Below are 23,134 nucleotides of genomic sequence, written 5' to 3'. Positions count from 1 at the left end.
ACAGGAAATCTTAAAAACTAGATGAGAAATAGATTGGGAAACAAAAAGACTATAGAACTGATTTATTTTTAAGTACTCAAACCTGGTTATCCAAAAAGATTTTTTAAAAATAATCCTTTAAGTCAATCTGATTAAAAGTACAAAGAAGAAAAGTCAGGTACATAAAATAAAGCATGGCCAAGGTGAAATCACACATCCAGAAGAAATGAAAAGAACTTGTCAGAACCTAATATATAATCCAAAAGATATAGAAAAATTATAGAATTATACTGAAATGAATAGAAAACCAAAAAGACATTTTAAAAAATAATGCAATTTCAAACAACAAATTGAGCTACATGTAGAGGAACTAACAAAAGAAAAAAAATTCCTAGTTCAGATGGATTTGTAAGAAAGTCCCATAAAAATTTTAAAGAATAATTAATACTCATATTATACAAATTATTCTCAAAACTCATAAAGGAACCACTTTACTTAGCTTCTCTTGTGAGATAAAAAGTCCTACTATCTAAACTTGGGAATGATTTTTTAAAAAAGAGAATATAAACCAATATCATTAATGAATATTTATTCCAAATTTTTTAAATAAAACTTTGGCCAAAAGCCTACAATAATGTATTCCAAAAATGACTCACCATGACTAAGTTGGATTTATATCATGAAAAACAAGGAAGATTCAACATTAGAAAAATAACATAATTAATTACATTTTATTTTTTAAAACATTCAAACTCATGTACTTATAACACTTGGGGGGGAGGGGTTGGAGAACTACAAAGTAGACAAAGAATTATGTCTTTTTAGTACAATAAAAGGTTATCTGCCTAAAACTAAAAGCAATGAGGAAAAACTAGAAAGTTTCCCAATAAATATAAGAGTAGAGTAAAGATGCTCTCTGTGCTACCTGACACAGTTCTAAGAATGCTAGCAATAACAATGAGAAAACAGAAAGAAATTAAAAATCATAAAGATAAGCAAAGAGGAGACAAAGCTATCTTTATTTGCTGATCATAAGATGACTTACTTGAAACATCCTGGAAGAGAAGGGGAAGGGGGAGAAGAGAGAGAGGGAGTAAGACAGAGAGAAGTGGGTAGAAACAAGTAGGAAGAGAGAGAGGGAGGAAGAGAGAGAGAGGAAGAGAAAAAGAGAAGGAAAGGGGAGAGAGAGAGAAGGATGAAGAAAAAGAGAGGAAGAGAAACCAAGAGTGAGATTAAATATTAGTGAAGTAGTAGTTTCCAAAATAAATATATGAAAATCAAGTTTTTGATAAGCATTTATTAAATACTTACTATGCGCCAGGGACTGGGAAATAAAAGGAGAGGAAAAAGCAATACTTTCCCTCAAGGAACTCATGTTCTAATGTAAGAGATAGAATGCAGAAAACTACAAATGAGAAAAAGCATATATTGGAGATAATCATTTAGGGAAGGCACAAATAACACTAAATCAATACAAACTGTCAAGGAAATAACTGTTAAGCTCTATATAAACAAAGCTAGTTAAAATAATAATATAATTCATTTACAGGAACAAAATATGTTGAAGATCAAAGAAAATTATGGGAAAAGGAAAGAATTCAATGGGCATAGCACTGTAGGATTTTAAGTTATATCATAAAGTTATAATCATCAAAAATCTTGGGTATTAAAGCATAGAAAAGGAGAAAGAGCAAATTAAGTGGAAAAGAATCAGAAATAACTGATCTTGACATACAAGTGTTCAATAAACTTAGAAAAAGACAAAGAAAACTAAGAAAGAACTCCTTTTATAAGAAAATTTACTTAGTAAAGATTTATTCACCAAAAAGATAATCAAAGATGAAAAAAATACAGGAACCCACAATGTTGGAGGGACTATATGATCTTATTATTGCATTATTAGTGGAGTTGTGAATTGGTCTACTCATTCTAGAAAATATTTTGAATCTATAAAATTCTTTAATGTCTCAATCATTTGACTGAGATATTCCCCTACAAAACATATATTTTCAATAGAATAAACATTTATTAAGTTCTTACTATGCACCAGACAGAATGATAAGAATTGGAGATATAAACAAGAAAAAGAGGCACTCTCTGCTGTCAAGGAGCTTATAATCTAATAGAGGAAGACCAAAAGAAAGTTGAAAAGCACATGGACATAGGAGGGTCCATCAGGAGGTCCTCAGTAGGGCATGGTAGTCTGTGGAATCAAAGTTAAGCAGAGCTACTGAAGGGAAAACATTGTGAGTCCTCCATAAAGGAAAGCTCTGGGAAGAGTTTAATATTCCACTCTCCAATTCTCCAATCAGAGGGGAGAGGCCACTGAGATGAGTTGAGTATCAAAAATCTGCATTAATCTGCATTATGATGAGATTTCAGGGGCCAAGCAAAGCTGCTGATGGAAAATGATGATAAAGAATATCCTGAAAGGTCAATAACAACAAGAAAGGTTCCATATACACCAAAATATTTTTTTGGCAGTACTTTATTTCCATAGCAAAGAACCAGAAAAAGCTATATGCCCAGAAAATGGTATACACAAACATAGCAGAATATAGTACTGTACTACAAAAAAAAAAATAAATATAATGAATAATTAAAAGAGTAGAGAGATGTTTATAAACCAATACAAAGTAAAACAAATAAAACCAGGAAAAACTAACCATGTAAATGGAAAGAACAATAATACAATTAAAAATAAATGCTAAAAATTATAATGACCAAGCTTAGTGAGAAAAAAGATACATGAGAAATCACCTACTCTCACTTCTTTGCAGAAGATCAGGGATATGGAATTCTGTACAAAGCATTAAACTTCTTTAATATGTTGGCTAGTTCCATTGAATGTTTTTTTTTTCTTATTATAAGGCATAGATCTCTGGGAAAGAGTGAAAGGGGGTGATGCAAAAACATGTAACCATGTGACCTCTAAGGTCCCATCTAGCTCTCATTCCAAGATCCTGTGAAAGGTAGTCTTGAATTTCAAATTAAAATAGTTTTACTGCAAAAAAAAAGACTTTAGATGTCCTCTAGTGAAATATTCTCCTCTTAGAGGTGAAGAAATTGAGATCCAAAGATGTTAATGACTCACCATTGTTGCACAGCTTTTATTATTTATATATTTATTATTTTTTATGAATGGTAAAGATCCTCATGATTCCCACTAGATACTCATCCGACCATTGGCACTTTGAATTTGGACCTTGTTCTATAGATAATGGGAACATCTGCTTCCCAACTTCTTGAATGAGTGTCCTCCACCCATTCCTGGAAATGTACCAGTTGACTGATGACTCCTTATTCATTTATAAGCTACAATTATATATATATATATATATATATATATGCACATATATTTATATAAAAATTTGTCTTTTCACACTTATTATGTAAAGTGCAAGGAGATATAATAATTATATTTGGGTATACAGTGGCACCAACTCAACCCATTCCTTTATTCAACTCTCTAAAGAAAACCTGGGAGGATCCTCTTGCTTTTTTGAGAGTAATGGCAATATCAAGGAAGTTCATTTTCTTCACTATTACATCAGTGCTTTGACCAGCAAAGAAAAGTTTCATTGTTTTATGATAATCCACAATTAGATTAAATTAATGCTTAGGGGGGGTCTAAAAAGTTTGTGATATTTAACACCCTCTGTCTACTTTTCCAACATTTTGCTACTGTCATGAAAGAAGCAAAAGGAAGAGCCATTCTGTGTTCTTATCTGGTTCATGAATTTCCATCTCAAAAAAACAAAAACAAAAAAACTCAGGGATACTGGCTGAATACTGACTTTTCAGTATTTAACTAGACTGGTCATGGGACAGAAGATAGTCTGCTGCCACGATGATACTTGAAGTCTTTCCATCTTAATAGAACTTGTCAGCTACATGATGTAGTAGATAAAGTGTTGGGCCTGAAGTAAAAAAGATTTGAGTTTAAATCTGGCCTCCAAAGCTCAGCAGCTGTGTGATCCTGGGCAAGTCACTTAACACATTTGCCTCAATTTCTCCGTCTATAAAACTGAGATAATAATATCCTTTTATTATAGGATAGGAAAACCTACCCCTCAGTGTTATTGTGAAGATCGTCAGAAACTAATTGTAAAACACTTATATAATGCATTGTCTGACACATGGTAATCCTTATATAAATATTAGTTGATATTATTGTTGTTCTTATTCAGGCCTTCAGGAATCCAGAGTCATTTCTGAGCTGCAATGAAGCAGCAAAATAAGACTTCTGAAGAACTGACTGTATCCTAATAAATATGAAACAATTGGGCACCAGTGTGTAAGACATTTGAGGATCAGATGTCTATTTAGAATAATTTATAACAAAGGTTAAATTAAATAATAATTAGAAAATTTTTTTCTTTTTTTAGATTAGAAAAATTATAATTAGAAATTATTAGACAATTAGATTAGAAATTAGAATTAGAAAATTAGATAATTAGATAATTAGAAAAAAGATAAATTCAACAAAAACATATTAAATGCTTCCTATGTGCCTGGCACTATGGTAGGTCCTAGGAGTACAAAAATAAACAAAATAAGACAATCAAAACTCTTAAGGACCTTACATTCTTCCAGGACAATTCAATGTATACATAAATATTTTAAAAAATAAACTTATATTTGTAGATACAATTATAAGATAATTATAATTGTAAATACAAAAATATTGGGGATAATCAAGGAAGACTCCCCTCAACTGCTAGACTGGCCTGTTGGGGGTTGAGGATGAATATACATGGTGGTGGTGATGGCCTCTGGGATCACCCCAGGCAACGTCCCTGGGGATGATGGCGTACCATGGGACACTTCCAGTAACTTCAGGTTTTCTGACTCTTTTCAAAAGAACATGGATGGGGGGGGGGGGGCTGAGTGACTCAGTGGATTGAGAACCATGACTAGAGATTGGAAGTCCTATGTTCAAATCTGGCCTCAGACACTTTCCAGCTGTGTGACCTTAGGCAAGTCACTTAACCCCCATTGCTAGCTCTTACCACTCTTCTGCCATTGGTTCTAACACAGAAGGTAAGGGTTTTTTTTTTTTTTAAGAACATGGATAACCAAAAGCATTTGCTTGGTTTCATTGTCCCCATAATGGAGAAATGGTGGGAGGAGAGGGTGGACCAAAGCGGAAAGAAATAGGCACTCAGTAGGTTTAAAAGTTGAATCTGAAGTCTATCCCTCCTCTCTCTTCTCTTATTGAGCATATCAATTTAATCTTTATTTTTATATTAAATTTATTTATTATATTAAAATACTCCATGTAACGCCCTTCCTCCTTACCTCCAATTAGAAAAGACATTACCTGACAAAAAGATACATGAATCTATGAAACTATCCTGCTTATTTATAGTTAGAAGTTCTTTCTCTGTAGATGGACATACATAAGTCATTCTTCAAATGATATTTCTGTTGCTCTGTATAATGTTATCTTGGTTCTACTCATTTCACTCTTCATATCTTCATTGGTATTTCCATTTTTAAAAATTAACCCATTCATTATTTCTTATGGCACAGTAGTATTCTATCCCAATCATATGCTACAACCTATTTAACCATTCCCCAATTGATGGGTAATTCTTCAGTTTCCAGTTCTTTGCCACCACAAAGTGAGATGCTATAAATATTTTAGAGGATATGGGCTCTTTTCCTTTTTCCCTGATCACTTTAGGAAATAAACCTGATAGTGGTATTTCTGGGCCAAAAATGTATATAGTTTTATTACTCTTTGGGCATTATTCTAGATTGGTCTCCAAAACGGTGTGGAAGAGGCATGAAGAACGAGAGGATTTTCAGGACAAGCCAGGCATGCAGTCCAAGCTGGGGACCTGATCTGCATGCCTGGCTTGTCCTGCAAATCCTCTCTTTCTTCATCCCTCTTCCACAATGGTCAGGTCAGTGCACAGTTTCACAGCAGTATATTAGTGTCCCTGTTTTTCCGCATCACATCCAACATTGGTCATTTTGTCCTTTTATCGTTTTAGCCCATTTGATTCTTTTCTAACTTTCTCTCTGACTTCCTGAGTGGCAGAGAGAATTTTTTTCTCCCCTTCCCTACCTTAGAAGTAAACATACAAGTTATATGAATGTGACAGTAAATACCTGGGCTTACCTAGAGGAGCTTGAGTCTGAATATCATATTCTTCGATTCCTTTTCTGCTTTATATTTCTTTCCTGTGCATATGTGCCTCAGACGTGATCCTGAGATAGATATTTCCAGCTTAGTAGCTATCTCATAAGTTCTGAAGGTCAAGAACCTCTAATTTCTGACTGGCATTTGGAGATGCTTCCAACCACTCTACTTTCTCAGAGTAGAAGATATACAATCACTAGGATGATAATCCCTGCATACCCAGCCAGAATATTTTACCAACTGAGTTGCAGCTCGTGTCTAAGGTTTCCACAAAAGGGAATAGCAAGAATTTCTAGCTATGTGGCCAGCTCTGAGCAAGGCACTTATCTCCAGTCACCAAACTCTTCCAATCTTCTATCTTGGAATTGATACAAAGACAGAAATTAATTTAAAGCTAAAGTAGGGGTTTCAAAAAAGAATTGGGAAGGAATAACAAGGTCTCTTCTAAAAAGATACATACAAGGTAGTACTATCTGGCATTGGACATCTTTTGTTCCCTTTTTCACAAAACACACACACACAAAATAATTGATATTAGAATACACCTTCTTGGGAAACTGATACTTGAAATGGGAATCACTTTGTGGGATACATAATTAAGAGGTAATTCACCCTTTCAGAAAAGTGTAGCTAATGCAAAACAGTCACTAAAAAAGTCAAGAAATAGCACAGAGATTTGTCCTTAGAGTAGGAAAGATCTGTATTCAGGTAGTGCCTTTAATTTGGTCTTTGTAATCTTTGATAAGTCTCTTAACCTCTCAGTTCGCCAAGCAATTAATTCTCAAAGACAATTAGTTGTAAAGCAGGTGTCAATCTGCATTGGTAGAGGGAGTTCTTCCCTGGGACCTCCCTACCTTAATGAAAAGTCTGCTTCAAAAAGGAAAAAAAAAAGCAGTCACCACAACGAGGAGACAAAAGGAGTCCAGAAAGCACCTCAGTCAGCAATACTTGAAGTTCTTGCCAAATAGAAAGAGTTGGCTAATGAGTACTAGCTAATGCCAAATATCACAGAGAAAGATGATGGAAGATTACAAGCAGGATCACCTCACAAAATAGCAAAAAGGAGTGGTGGGAACAATGAGCTTGCAGAAAACTTGGTGTGCGGCCCAATTAAGTAAGATCATTTGTAGAGGAAACTGGAAGGAGGACAACAAGGAGTCATGAAATGGACTAAATATGTCAGCATTCCTATAATGATCTATTCACATCATTAATGACCAACTAGGCTGCTCTAGCTAGACTCTAACACCATAGTACCCAGGGCTCTCTGTAAGAACACAGAAAAAAAGTTTGAAGGCAAAGTTGGGAAGGACATCTGGACCTTAGCAAATACAGAATAATAAATCCACGATGAAGCTGACAATTATAGAGCAAGTCAGAGATCATTTTCCGAGCTCTTTAACCCAGATAAAGAATGGAAAGGAATGGAAAAGACCAGATAACATCAAAATCAAGAAAGATTGACCAAGAAGTTATTTGGAATTACCAACCATTATGCCTACTTTCTCATCTCTATAAAAATCCTTATAAAACTGACTTGAGTATATACAAAATAAGAATTTGAAAATATGAGAAGAGGCAGTTTTTTTGCAGATAATTTTTTTCTACAGGAGACTATATTTGCAGTCACACAATTGATGTGCAGAGGATATAAGTTCCTACCATGTTTGTCAGTTATGAAAAAGCATCAAGCTTAAAATGGCAAAATAGAGTTTTAAAAGCAAATTGTCTCTCATCAGCATATGATGGGATTATACAAGATCCTCTGATAGGATGATTTCATTTAATAATTTTCTGGTTATCAATATCAAACAAAGAGATATAATCTTGCTGGGCCAGTGTCACTCAGAATGTCCTACACAGAGCCCAAATAGAAGTATATTTTTATTAATGGTGAAATTCTTTAGATTCTACTGTTTTCTGATGCCATAATGCATAATAAAGACCCAACATTCTACAAGGCTCCACAGCCCTTCAAAAACGAGATTGGCCAGACAATCCACATTAAAAAAAAAAGGAAATTAAGAATAAAATTTACCCAGATTATGAAGTCCCTACTTTTCATAGTTTTCAGTGTTTCCAGTCTAATCCTTACAAATGTCATTCACTGAAATTTCATCTTCAGAGAGACATCAGTAAATAGCTACAGAAAACAGTTTTTTAAAATCCTATCTGTTCTCCTCGATAGCCAAGAAAATGCCATCCTGGCACTCCAAAAGGAGGTGGTCTCTTCATTCATGTTGCCACAGAGAGGAGAAAAGATGGCAACCACATCATGGTATAGCAACAGCAAACACTCATCTGCTTCACTTTGGCCCTTATTACTGTCCCACCCTCAAACCCCCACAGTCATTTATTGCTTCATAGATTCTCTGACCAACAACATTATCCTTTAATTATCCTTTCTCAGACAGTCCTGATGACTGATGGTGGACAAAGGACCGAAATATAAAGATTCATTTGAAAATATTGTATGCTATGAACCATTATACTTCAGGATATTAAATGTCATCAACATTTTGAGTAGCTGCCCATTTTGTCTTTTATTTTTGTAACTATGACATTGAATGAACAGCATGCATAAAAATTCCCTATTAAATGCTGTATAAATCTTATCAGGATTTTTTCCCCACAACTCACTTATGGAAGTATTGCCCTCGTATTTACCTCTGGTTCTCTGGCACTGAGGCACGTGACATATATACTGCAAAGTTTTATATTCCTTTTAGGTAATAGGCATTTCAATATTGTATTATACTCTTCTGCGTAGATCACCTACTAGATCTGACAATAACAATCAGGATTTCTCAAGTATCTACTAAGTGCCAATAACTATGTCCTCAAAGGACCTTACATTCTACCAGGGGAAAATGACATCTTCACAGATAAACAAATACTAAATAGATGAAAAAATAAATACAAAAGGGCAACCAGATGGCTCAGTGGATAGAAAGCCAGGACTGGAAGACGGGAGGTCCTGAGTGTGCCTAGCCTCAGATATTTCCCAGCTGTGTGACCCTGGGCAAGTCACTTGACCCCCATTGCCTAGCCCTTACCACTCTTCTGCCTTGGAGCCAATACACAGTATTGACTCCAAGACTGAAGGTAAGGGTTTAAAAAAAAAACATAAATAAATAAAGGGAAGGTGAAATGAGGACTACCAAAAACTAGACAAATAAAATCATAGGAGGCCCCTGAATTGAGCCCTAAATGGAATTAGGGATTTCAAGAGGCAGAGGCCATGATGGAGAGGATTTAAGCCATGAGAGAGAACTGGTGAGAGAGGATGTACAGAAGAGCAAATGGACCAATTTGCCTGGAATAGAGTATATAGGTCTCCCAAGCCCTGCAAGAACGAGGACTTCATTTTAAGCCTGTTTGTTTCTAGCAGGATGTCTCTGAACTAAATAAGTGCTTAAACCTTATTGAATAGGAATGATTAGGTGGATCAATCCTTTGCCACTTCTTTGTCTTCCTTCAAACAGTCTTTTGTTCCTAGAATGGGCTTCCTGCACATCCTTTCATTATTGATTCTAAAATTGCTACTTACTAGTAAAATTAAAATTCTTAAATTTAAGAAGACAGGGCTTTCAGGGGATGAGGCCTTCAGAAAGCATGCCTAATAATATAACAATTATAGCCAACATTTATGTGGTGCTTACTATGTGCCAGGGACTGTGCTCAGAACTTAGCAACCATTATTTCATTTCATCTTCACAAAACCTCCCAGGAGACAGACATGATTATTTCCATTTTACAGACAGATAAACTGAAGCAGATAGATGTTAAGTGACTTACCCAGGGTCCTACAGACCACATTTGAGCTCAGATCTTCCTGACTTCAGTCCTGACATTCTGTGTGCTATGGTACTCCTTCACTGCCAACTAGTTCTGCCACCAGAGGAGAAACGTTTTCCATCTTTCAATGTCTAGCTGATAGGCTGCATTCTCCTGAATCCTTTCTAGATCAAATTAATCTCTCTCAAAGCACATCTTTTAAAATACTTTTCACCCCCTGCAATGCATTTATCATATTCTAATTTGTATGAAGCAGGTAGTTATCTCACCTCTAGTCCCAGGAAAGGCAAGAGCTTTTTTCCTTTTTTACAGCATATATCTTGTATGTTTGGTGACTTGCATGTTGTCTCCCCCATTGGAATGTGAGTTCCTTGAGAACAAGAGACTGTGTTTTCTTTGTATCTCCAGAGTTTAGCACAGGTCTTGATCCAGTAAACACTAAATAAAAACTTGTTTACTGACTATTTCTGTATTCGGAGAAATTGAGTTTTTTGACAACATATATTTTGCATCTTATTCACATATGAACCCTTCAATCCCTGCATGATACTTTGCACATAGCAGTTGCTTAATAAATTATTTTTAAAACTGAAAGAGATGGAATTTCACTGGATTGAATTGAACCCCTAGATTGTGAAAGCACTGTGGTTAGAAAAAAAATCCTTTTGTTATTATTGGTGATGTTCAGTCATTTTACAGTTGTATCTGATTCTTCATTTGGATTTTCTTGGCAGAGACACTTGGAATGGTTTTCCATTTCCTTCTCCAGTTCATTTTACAGATGAGGGAACTGAGGCAAACATGGTGAAGTGACTTGCCCAGGGTCACACAACAAATAAGTGACAGGCCAGATTGGAACTCGGGAAGATTGGTCTTCCTCACTTCCAGGCCTGGCTCTTTGTCCTCTTTGCCAAGTAGCTGACTAAATTCTCTTAGGCTGAATCAAATCCCCAAGAGTCCAGGAAACTTTCTCCATCCTCCTCATGGGCACTTGAGACCAGTATTTCCCAAAAGCCAGTCTGTAGCGAATTTTTACTGGTCCAAAAAACTTTTACAACCACGGTTCTTGCATTTAAAAACCTACAAATTTTAAAAATGGATGACTCCTCTTCCCTGAATCTTATGCCTCACTCCCCCCATTACTTCTTTCTCCCTATTCACTGCCTGTATATTGAACTGAGACCATAGGAAGGCAGAATGACCCATGGCAGAGAATATATGTATGTCATCAGTCTGCAGTACGGTTTGGTTTGGAAAAGACTGACTTAGACTGAAGCAGGTCTATGCATGATGCGATGTAGGGAATGCCAAACACCTGGCTCACTTTTATTCCAGCATTTTCCAGAGTAGAAATTTCTAAAAACGTTTAAGGGCTCCAATGGGAATTCTAAAATATCCCAATGCCCTTGACAGTCATCCTTAAGCTAAAGCAGTGCTTCCCCAAAGAGAGTTCATTTAATATTCCCTCTAAAGAACTCTGCTTCTCTGACTTTCTCAGTGGAATCCAAGCCTTCTGACTACAAGACCATTGTTCTTCCTGATATACCACACTGTCTCATTATAAGGTTATACAGCCTGCAGGCATGACTACTTTGAAGGAAAAACCTCCTACAGAGGTGTCATTTCTGCTATATTTATGGAATATATCAGTCACATGACATCCTATCTAGCCATCTGTCCATGCTACCATTTTGCCATACATCTTGCCATTATCACACTTTGTATAATTGGAAATATTGTGCCTTTGAACTACATTTCCCAGGAGTCCACTGACTTCCTGTCTTTACGAGCTGCCGTAGACAAGGGGATAAATTGGGTGGGGTTCCTGGTCTCAGTCTTTTTGCTTCCTGTCATGACTGAAGTTTTTGAACAGGTAGATTAGTCATGGACATGGGCACTTTTGTTTACTTCTAATGATCATTAATAAATCTTAAAAATATATTTGAAATTATTATAGATTAATTTTAATTTTTACAACTTCTTCCACATAGAATGGCAGCCTCAACTCCTGATGTTTAGAAAGCATATTTTGATTAATGACACATGTTAAACCCAGTGGAATTGTACATCAGATATGGGAAGGGGGAGGGGGGAGGAGAGGGAGAGAACATGAGTCTTGTAACCATGGAAAAATATTCTAAATCATCTAATTAAATAAAATTTAAAAAAAAATTTTTAAGAAATAAAAAGAAAACATGTTTTCAGTCTTCAGAGAAGTTAGGTCATTGAACTTTAGAGCTATCTAAGGCTGTCCTGAATAATGAGGGAATGGGTACAAATTAGCCATCCCACTATAACTAGGAGGTCCCAAAACAGACTATACTTCACATGACAACATCTCCTCCCCTTACCCACCCAAATAACTTTCTGCCTCTGTTTGGTCATGGTAATCAAAGAAGATGACTGTTGCTTCTAGAAAGGATGTGTCAATAGACTGCTTTGTGAGTCAATTTACCATAACTGCTACTTACCAGGTCAAAATTCCTTTCCCTGGTCACTAATCTATAGATTCTCCCATTGGAATATGAGCTTGTTAAGGGCAAAAAATGTCTACATTTGTATTTGTAGCATCAGAGATTAAAATATAGAAATAGGGACCGGACCTGTAATTTCACTGTCGTGGGAAAGTGCCTGGTCAGGAAATTATGCCTACTCTCACAATGTTAGTGCTTTCTCTGCAATTTATAGTCTTAGAGAGTTGATATAGCATTGAGAGTTTAAAGAACTTGCCCAAGATCGCAAAGCCAATATGAGTCAGAGATGAGACCTGATTCTCACAATAAATATGAACTTTTTCATTCATTCATGCCATAAGTGAAATTTAAGAATACACATGGAGATAGGAAGGCATCTTAGCCAGATCCAAAATCTATTCTGTTAATAATAGGTAATAGCAGGACAGCTAGGTGGCACAGTGGATAAAGTGCCAGGCCTGGAGACGGGAGAACCAGTTCAAAGCTAACTTTAGACACTTCCTAGCTGTGTAACCCTGAGCAAGTCACTTAACCTTGTTTGTCTAGCCCTTGTCCTAATAGGGCTTCTACTAAGATAGAAAGTAGGAGTTTAAAAAATTATAATAATAGGTGATATTCTATAAAGTATTTTATTTATGTTCATTTATTTGATCCTCACAACAATCCTGTAAGGTAAGTGCTATTATTAGTCCCATTTTACAGATGAAGAAACTGAGGCACAGAAAAGTTAAATGACTTGACCAGGATCACACAGGGAAGAACAAATGGCTAAGGTAGGATTTAAACTGGTCTTCCTAATTCCAAGTCCCAAACTCTATCCACTTTATCACCTAGATGTCTGTTCTGACAAAGCATTCAATGTCTTAAACAAATGATTGGTTTATCTAGTATAGTAGTAGTAGTCTCTCGGTAACCGAGGATGACAATTGTTTTTGTGCGTTTTTGTGCACAAAGACACTTGTGCATGAAGATTTAAGTGGAAAAGTCGATGCACAGAGACAGTCCCACTCTCTCGGCGTTGGAAGCCTGGATTCAGTGGCACGAAAAGTCGTTACACCTGGAGACTTCCTCAGCTACATTGGATGGCCGTGTTGTCCTTTGTGCTCCAACACGCCCTAAGCACTCCACAGTGCTTTGCTGCATCGCCCTCTCAGCCGTTGAACCTTCTTATTGGTTTCTTCCATCTGTTCTGCCAAAGCAGTCTTCACATGCTGGGTGAGCAAGGCCCTGGTTCACCAGGGGTCAATGACCCGATGGCTACCCTCACAAGGTTTGGCCAGCCTGTCGAAGCTGTTGCCCAGGGTGTGGCCGCTGCCGCATGCTAGCAGCTACTGGGAGCCACAAGTGAGAGCTGGGTGTCAGGTGAGGGTCAGAGGCTGGAGAGCTGCCCTAGGAGGGCATGACAAGCCCTCCATACCAGAGATATTACTCCTCCCTGAGGACCCCATATATATATACATATATTTAGATGAGGATAAAATTAAATCAAATAATCAACTACTCTAACTCCCTTAAAGTAATTACCCTAATTAGGCAAGAATGCTTCTATTGATTCAATTATTTAAAGGTTTAAAACAGTGCAAAAAAGAACTTTAAATTTGGAAGGAGTAGAAGCTAACTAAAATAGATAAAAGGACATGCAGGAAGTATATGGGGACTGATTAAGAGGTCCAATTATATTTTATCAGACATATAAAATAAAAAGCTGTTTCGGAACCCAAATATTCAAGTGACAGACTAAGCCATGTAGAAAATACAATTCAGCTCCTTTTCCCTTATTATTATTTTCCCCTACTATCCTTCTGACTTTGTGAACTTTAAGAAGGTGAAAAATGTTGTATTTCCCATAGGAGACCTAGCAGTGTTCCTAGAACATTTGACAGTAGTGTCTCTTGATAGAGAGGAAAGGTATTTTTAGGACTTGATGAAGAGCCCAGAAAAAAGTGAAATATCATAAGGATAAGAGAAACTTCCAGCAGCTGGGAATTTTAGTGAATTATCCACTTTGTTAAATGTGCTAAGTTTGGTCCCACTTTCCTTGGCCTTTCTAGAATTGATGGGAGAATGTGACCCTGGTTTGGGGAGGATGTTGCTGTACCAACTGTTCTTACATGAATAAGTATTCACATGACTTTCTAAACATTCATTTCTAAAAGCTATCTAATTTACTAATTGATATCAATCAATAATTAGTAAGGGATATACACTAGTGGGGGCTTGTGAATTAGAAATCATTCTCTGATCCCTATTACCCTCTAACTATGAGGGTACCTCTTTCCTCTGGGCTACCCAAACTGCCAATTAAGGAGTTTTGACATATAGGAACTCAGATCCTATACTCTATACATAGACACAGTGACATGAACATGTGTATTTATATATGAATATAAATATATATAACACACATATCCCTATAGTGTTAGGCATACAGAGTTATACTCTGACCAAAACTTAACCAATTCATCAGTTCAGTTAATTGAATGAAAAAGTAAAAAAGTAAAAAAAAAAGATTGCCTATCAAAAAGTGAATAAAGTAACCAGGTCATTTGATAGGTGTTTTAGCATAACATGGAGATAATCTCACATTCACAAGAATAAATGACCCTTTCCCAGGGTTTGGAGAGTGTGATTGTCATCAATATTTCCAGTGGGTAACCATAGCAGATGGAAAGAAACACAGAACACTGTCACTGACACGGGATTTTCTCATTGGTGATTATAAAATATCTGATGTTACATTCCAACCACTCCCCCCCATAAAAATGAATATTACCACTGCCCTCGCACCACTTCATTATGCCTGAGGAGTACAGACAGACACACCCAATCTAAAACAAAACTATGATTGTAGGGATTGGGTTTCCCTGCCTCAACCATTCCCTCTGATAGCAGTAGGTTATTGCCCTCTTCTCCCACTTAGGATCTCACCACTCTATGAGTGAGCCAAATAAGTACCACATTATGAAGTGCTTTAAATATTTTTTTCCTTAACTTATCTTGTAGGCTTTTCATTTCCCCCATAATAACAGTTTTTCCAAATAGCTTTAAAGTCTTTTACATATATGTTGACTCTTGCTCTGCACAATCACCCTCTGAGATAGGTACTTTATTTACTATCCTCATTTTAAAATGGTGTAGAAACCCTTTGATGGAAGGCACATTCCTGTTTTTGTATCCTACATGCCTAGTATATAGCAATTGCTCCAAAAAAAATTTAGATTATTTTTAATCAAATCAATGTTATAAATGATTGCTAGGATCTCAATAAAAATGTCCAGTTTTCTTCATTGAAATTTGAACATTTCTTTCAAAACTTATCTTTAGAACTCTAAATATACCTGTCTGTATCAGTATAGGTTTATATTATGTTATATATTATATTACATTACATTACATTATATTATATTACATTATATCATATTATATTATGTTATGTTATATTGTATCATAGTATAGTATAGTATAGTATAGTATATTACATTACATTATATCATATCATATATTATATTATTTTGTTATACTATACTATACTACGCTATACTATGCTATACTATGCTATACTATACTATACTATACTATACTATACTATACTATACTATACTATACTATACTATACTATACTATACTATACTATACTATACTATACTATACTATTGTGGGTTTTTAAGTGTTGTGGCGAGAGGGAACTGCATCCCCCAGCATGCCCCAGGGGTCCCTCCCCCTTCCTTCCTGGTGTGGGATTGGTCTTGAATGGACCAATCTCTTGCTGGGGGAGTGACCACATCCCCTACTTCCAGACACAGAATTGGTCAGACCTATCCAGTGCCTAGGAGGGAACTTTGAATCTAAAGGGATTCAAGGTTTAGGGAGTTCGTTCATTTCAGCCTAGGGAAACTCTGGTTTTTCTTACTTTATTAAAGTTAATAATATAAAAAAGAGTTTTTCCTATTTTAACCATTTTACTATATTATGTTATGTTCTATTATATCATATCTTATATTATATTAGTAAAATATTGATAATAATTAGTATTCCCATAATTCCTTGAGATTTGCAAAACACCTTATATATGTGAGATAGTTTTATCCTCATTTTATAGTAGAGTACAAACCCCCTGAGGGCAGGCACTGTCTTCTTTTTTGTCTCCGTATGGCCTAACACATAGTGAATGTTCACTAAACGTCTGTTCAATTTACATGGAATCAAGTCTGTGTTCTCAAAATAATCAGACTAAATCTAGTTTGACCACATTGTTTAATTTATTTTTGTGACTGTGGTCTAGGAAGCTGACTGACACACAATCGTTTACATCAGGGTCAAAACCAAGAATGGATCCCAAGTTGTACTAATGTGCTCTGTTGGCTCTTCTTACTAGAAAATGAGATTATCTATCCCAAGAGAGTACCTTAAAAACAACCCCTGTGCAAGAATAACCCTAGAATATCAAACCTATAACAGTTCAGATTCACTTCAGTCATCAGTCTTTGGCACTGGTGGCTGAGCCCCAGAGGACAAGCAGGGGCTGAAATAATATGAGCTCTCAGGCTGCAGCGGTGCAGGTCTATGTTAATGCTACTCCGGCTGAATGCTGAGATCTTACTGCTCTCCAAGGAAGAAGGAGATGGAAGATTGTGGAAACCTGAGAAAAACTGTTTTAAATGCTTCCTGAAGGCAAGCCTGAACGTGCTGCTCTTCTAATTGAGAGCTGTGGCTGGCACCTGATAAAGCAGTGGATGGATTTTCCTTCCCTCGATGCCTGCCCACACAGGAGGCCCTGCGTGGTTTTGCTTCCCCATGATCTTACCCCATCTGATCCATCATCACCCATAGACTTGCTCAGGCCAGGCTTCTCCAAGCAGGCCCTTTGCCTGCACTCAGAGATGCTGCCAATTAAACTTAGGGTAACTCAGGGGTTCTTCATCTGGAGTCCATTCAGGGGGGTCCATGAATATAAAGAGGAAAAACAATTACATCTTAATTTTTACGAAACTCTAAATGAAATGTTGCATTTCCTTCCGTTATGAATGTAGGCTATAAATCCTTATGCTGAGTCTAGAGAGGACTGTGGCATCATAAAATGATAAGAAACATCACACTAGATTCAACTATAGCATTTTCAAAGATTACACTATGGAAGTCGGCTGACCTCTCCACAGAAGTATTTCTGTTGCCCTACATCCTGTCCTCTATACTTTTGTCTATCGCTTGTCTCTCTTTCTCTCGCCATGAGCCAAGACCATGTCGATGTCAGACCCGACCCACTAATCCTTTAATCCTACTCCCTGACTATTGGGCTTCTAAGCCTTCTCAAGGATGCTCTATGTGGTGGGGAGGGAGGAGGAGAGAGCTGGTGTGGAGAGAAAAAATGAGAAAGAAAGGAAAGAGATAAATGATCTCAGAAGATGTGAGTCAACGTTCAAGCCTCTGCTGACCACAAACACAAAGTCATCCCAGATCATATCCATGTGGTGCAATACATGCCCAGACCTAGGGTAGCCTAGAAGCATGGCCAAATGCATGAGACCCATCTGTAGGGGAAAACTCACAGGAGAAACAAAACACACCAAGAGAAAGAGGGAAAGGCTCTCAAGAAGACCTGACCACCCGGGTTTGGTGCTGTATCAAAGTCCCACCTCTGTCCTCTCCTTCCTTCCCAACTACCATATGGCTCAGGAAGTAAAGGATTAATGGGCTAATTTCCAAACACAGTCTGGTGCTACCTGAGGTCCCACCCACATGGATCTGCTTCCAACGGCAAAGACGTACCCTGGGAATCCACTAATTTCTGCCTTGATGCAACTGAGGAACTATATTGCAGGGCTGTGCATTCATTTATTTTGTTCTTTGATGTTTATCTGTTGCTGCAAAGCATTCAGCTAGAGAAGGAGAGAGGAAAGACTTCTTTCCTTGAATTTTCCCAGTGTACTAGGCACAACCAAAGGCAACTCCAGTAGTTGCTACTACTGGGATCCTCTCTTTCTTTTTCCTCCAAGTAACATATGGCTCTGCCAAGGAAGCCTTAATGGGCTAGTTTCCAAACACAAGCAATTGAAACTCTACCACAGTCTTCTTTTTATGGACTCGCTAACAGCAACCAAATCAAGGAGGGAAACAAGAGTACATTGACCACAGAAGCTACCTTCTTGCCCCCAAAGCTCAGCTGCATTGCTTCCCCTATTGCATTAAGAGGATGAGTCCTAATTTCATCTTCCCTCTTCATTACCTTCTTATGTTGGTGAGACAACCAGAGGTGCATAAAAGAGAACAGAAACTCCAGACCAGGAGATATTATTGTGTGCTTTAAATCACAGCCCAGATATGACTCCAGCTATACTTATATTAACTACCTCCTAAACACTGGCTACCAAGATTTGTTGCCCCATAATCTGATCTCCCAGGGCCCTTCCCTTCTTGACAAATTCTATGATGAAGAGGATTCTCCCCTAAAACCCCCAATTTCACCACTATGCTTCTGCCTTTATAATTCCTTGGATTCCTCCCAAATTCTCAGGACCTACATCCAACCCATCTGTCCTGGATTCTGGCTCCAGAAGAACACTGTCTTTAGCATGAGAATAGTGAGTACCCATTTAGTGCCAAGATGATTTTCCTGAGATGATTTAAGGAGGCTTTTTAGTTACTGATAGCTGCAGGCTGCTTGTCTCTTGTTAGTGGCTTCTTGCATTACTGGGTCACGGGCACTAGGGTGCCTCCTAGAAAGTAGAGTCCATCTGAAGGCCAGCACAGGAATACTGTCTTACAACTAATTCATATTTGCATAGAATCAAAATTATCCTCCTGTCCCATCTCTGAGCCTATTTTATCTTCTTGTCCTATGGATCATTTTTCAATTGAATTAACTATTCAAGATGAAGTCACATTGCATCTTTGAAACCACCATTTCCTTTGAACATGTTCATTAACCATATTTTCAATAATACATCCTAGAATTTTACCGGGAATTAAAGTCAAGCTTATATGTGTATATATATATATATATATATATATATATATATATATATATATATATATATGTTGAGTACTAATGTGACCCCCATTTTACAGAGAAGGGAATTTTATATATATATATATATATATATATATATATATATATGTTGAGTACTAATGTGACCCCCATTTTACAGAGAAGGGAATTGAGGCAGACAGAGGTTAAGTGGCTTACCCAGGGTCATACAGCTAGTGAGTGTTTGAAGCTAGATTTGAATTCAACTCTTCCTGACTCTACTTCAAACTCTCTGCCTACTCTAAAGCACAATCTCCCCCACCACTTTTTAAATTTTGGTTTATAAAGCATAATTTTAATAGATACCCCTTTCCCCCTCATTTAAAAAAAAAGAAAAAGAAAAAAATGTAAGGGCCTTGAAGGTAGGTATTATTTTGTTGGTCTGTGATCTGATCTGCTTTTGTCTTTGCATCATCATACTTAACATTATCTTATAGAGATTAAATGCTTAATTGTGTCTATTGAATTAAATCAAATCAAATCAAACTGGTCCACCAAGTCTTACAAATGATCTAGAAAATTCAAATTGTTGATAATTTCCTGACAGTGTGTTTCTTTCTTCCATCAGAAGAATTACCCAATACAAAGAACTCTCTTCTACTAAGCTTTCCAATATTGTAAGCTGTCTAAAGCTGATTTGTCATGTAGTCTCAAGTGTGAGTTTTAAATATGAACTCACACTGGGACAGAAAAGTCAGCATCTTATCCTGCTGCCCACGGAACATTAGTAAGAAGACGAAGATGGGTTCAGTCTGAGGCAGTGTCAGCGAAAGGGGTGAGAGTAACTATTCAGTGGATGGGTCTTGGCCCCCATGCTAGTAGTAAGGATGACCCCTTGCAATTCCTGAAAGTGCTTCTTGAGTCTTTGCACAATTTGTACCAACCTTTTCATGCTTATGGAGTAATCCGCTTCCATGCTACTAGTCAGAGCCTTTCACCACCGGTTTTCTGATCCTTCTTAGTCATATCCTGTATGAGTGAGTGAAGTCTTTAGAAGGTATAAATCAAGCCTGCATCTTTGGTTGATCTTGCAGCATGAACTCACCAAAGACCATTCTCGATGGCACAACACATGCTTAGATCTGGGGCAACTCACAGCACAGTCAGACATGTGAGACTCTCTTGGGAATCTCTTATAGAAGAGTGAGTAATAATCATAGAAGGAAAGGCTTATAAGAATGCCTAACACCCCTCCCCACGCAGCCACTGCACTACTGCATAAAACTAATACCTGTTTCCATCACTCCCTCCAAGAACTTTATGGTTCTGTAAGATTGGTTTTTCCCTTCTTTAAAATGTATGGTCTGAAGGCAGCTTCTGAATTGAAATAAAAAAGATATGGTGTGGTGTGTTTTGTTTTGGGACACCATAGATAAGTTTGCAGCTCCACAGATCACTTGCATTATTATTTTCCCCTGTACTAACACTGCAGCATTAATTAGATACTCACCACTGCCCTGATTTCTGCCTCTGCATTTCCTTTAGTGGGTCCTACTTTTCTGCAAAGCAATCCAAGAGGATCATAAGTAATATGTGATTATGAACCTCGTTGACTGGATTTTCATCACCCAAGTTTTGATAGCATATATATCATAATGGGGCATGGAGAATATTAATTTTACTTAGCATATATTGTCTTGTGTTGCCATTTTATTGATTCAAAGGTCTATCATGACTGGACTCTATAAACTCTTCAAAAGTAACACAAAAAGCATAATGTGTTTTAGATTCATAACCATAATTAGGTTCATAATAGGTCATCATTCTCCTTATCTCCAAAGAGGAGAAAACCTATTCCAATTTACAGTTCTAGCAGATTGCTTTGCTATTAATGATGAGGGCATAGTATGAAACATAAAGTGAAACTTTAAGTGATTCTACTTTTAGAATATTGGATACTCTACAATTATTTCTATTAAAAATTGTACCAATACTTTTAATCAATGAATTTGATAGAAAACACATGTTTTCTGTGGTTCCAATGGGCAAAATTAGGACTAATAGGTGGAAATTACAGGAATAGGAGGAAGGAGGGAAGAAATCTTGGCTTGATATCCAGAAAAATTCCTGACAATTATGCCTATAAAAAAATAGAATGAGGTGCCTTAGAAAGTAGAAAATTAACTGTGACTGGACATATCCAAATAGAAACTGTGTAACTATTTGTTAGGAGTATGGAGAGGAGGTTTCCCTATTCATTAGGGAGTTGAACTATTACTCATTCCATTTCTTAGCTTCTATGATTTTTTAAATGTATCAATTCTTAAAGAATCTGCAATTTTATGGGGGGGGATTATGCAGAAATGATGAGAAGGATGTCAGTGAAGAAATGCTTAACAAGATCAAGGGGTCACTAATGGACAGCTCATATGCTCCACTGGTATTCCTTCAATGAGGAAAGCACCAAGAAAATTTTTCTGTGAGACCTGTGTTCAAGAGTTATGAAGCATGGACAGGGACAGATAGGATTTGCCTCAAAATACCAAAATTGATGAGGTCAAAGATCCTTTGGAGTAGTGGGGATTCCCTCTACCACTAAAGCTCACAACCCCACTATAATTTATTAATTAATTTATTTATTTTAAATACCTTCTGTCTTAGAATCAATACTGAGTTTTGGGTTTCAAGACAGAAGAACAGTAAGAGTAAGACAACTGGGGATAAGTGACTTGTCCAGGGTCACATGGCAAGGAAGCATCTGAGGCCAAATCTGAACAAGCACTTCCTGTCTCCAAACCTAGCTCTCTATATACTAACCCACCTTGTTGCTCCAACCCCTCTATCATTTAGTAGATAGTCTTTGAGCATTACTGTGCTAAAAAAAAAAAAATCATTAGTCTATGGCCAGCCTGTTGTTGAGCATCCCTTTGGCCTGGGAAGATCGAGGGCACCTGGACTCAAAAAAATAAATAAATAAAAACAAAAACAAGAGACGACTATTCTGCAAATAGGCTTCATTAAATTTCCCAAAGGAGTTTTTGACAGAAAATCTCTGAGCTAGAAGAGAGAATTTGTGATCTGGCATAGTACCTTCCTCTCCCCAAGGCTTCCACAGACAGTAGGGAATAAAGCCCAAGCCTTGGTGTCTGAAGTGACCACAGATCCTGTTTAGACACTGTCCTTATCCCTCAGAATACTGTGGTTGGTGGGGTCAAGGAGCTGTCCAGATAAAGATCATTTATGGAAAACTGGAGGACAAGACCAACTTGCTGTAGATGTCTATCCATAAAAATATTCATACCTTTGCAATATTCTAAGTATAGTAGGTTGTCTTCAGTACTTTCCTGAATGCAAAATCTCCTCCTTTTCCCAGTATTTGAATTTTCTTCTTCACTGTACAGTCATATCTTTTTGCCTGTCCCTAAAGGTGCTGAACAAGGGTACAAAGGTTATGATCAGGACCCTTTCTCCTGCCTTTGGCTTCTCTGCTTAGCAGCATAAACCCCTAGCAACTAAGCGCTAGTGTCCTGGCACTTCTTCCCCCTCCCTGGCATCATCCCTGTCAAAGAAGGACTCACAATGTGCCCTGGCAAACTCCTAACCAACTGTCTATTCTGCAAAGTCCTGCCCCTGGCTCAGCTCAGCTATGGAGCCATGAACAATATTTACAGTCAAGAAATAAAGGAATTCTAATGGCTTAGTCTAGAAGAAACTGAAAAGGTAAATGGAAGACTTTGTCATCTTTCCATATTGGAATTTAAGCCCCTG

General features: G+C 37.1%; 1 long non-coding RNA gene across 3 annotated transcripts in view; it reads left to right on the top strand.

Annotated features, from left to right (window-relative positions):
• LOC103103614 (uncharacterized) overlaps positions 1 to 23,134 on the top strand; it is a 33,035-nt gene that overhangs the window by 5,711 nt on the left and 4,190 nt on the right. Inside the window, exon 3 of one of the 3 annotated variants that reach the window (XR_008917526.1) lies at positions 19,995 to 20,201. The exons of the other annotated variants lie outside the window; for them this stretch is intronic. This is a non-coding gene — a long non-coding RNA (uncharacterized LOC103103614). The remainder of the gene's footprint in view (positions 1 to 19,994; positions 20,202 to 23,134) is intronic. 3 annotated transcript variants of the gene reach the window in all.

The sequence above is a fragment of the Monodelphis domestica genome, chromosome 3, assembly GCF_027887165.1.
Source record: "Monodelphis domestica isolate mMonDom1 chromosome 3, mMonDom1.pri, whole genome shotgun sequence".
In the NCBI taxonomy this organism is placed as follows: Eukaryota; Metazoa; Chordata; class Mammalia; order Didelphimorphia; family Didelphidae; genus Monodelphis; species Monodelphis domestica.
Note: the sequence above shows the minus strand (reverse complement) of the source record. Positions and strands in the feature narration are given on the sequence as shown.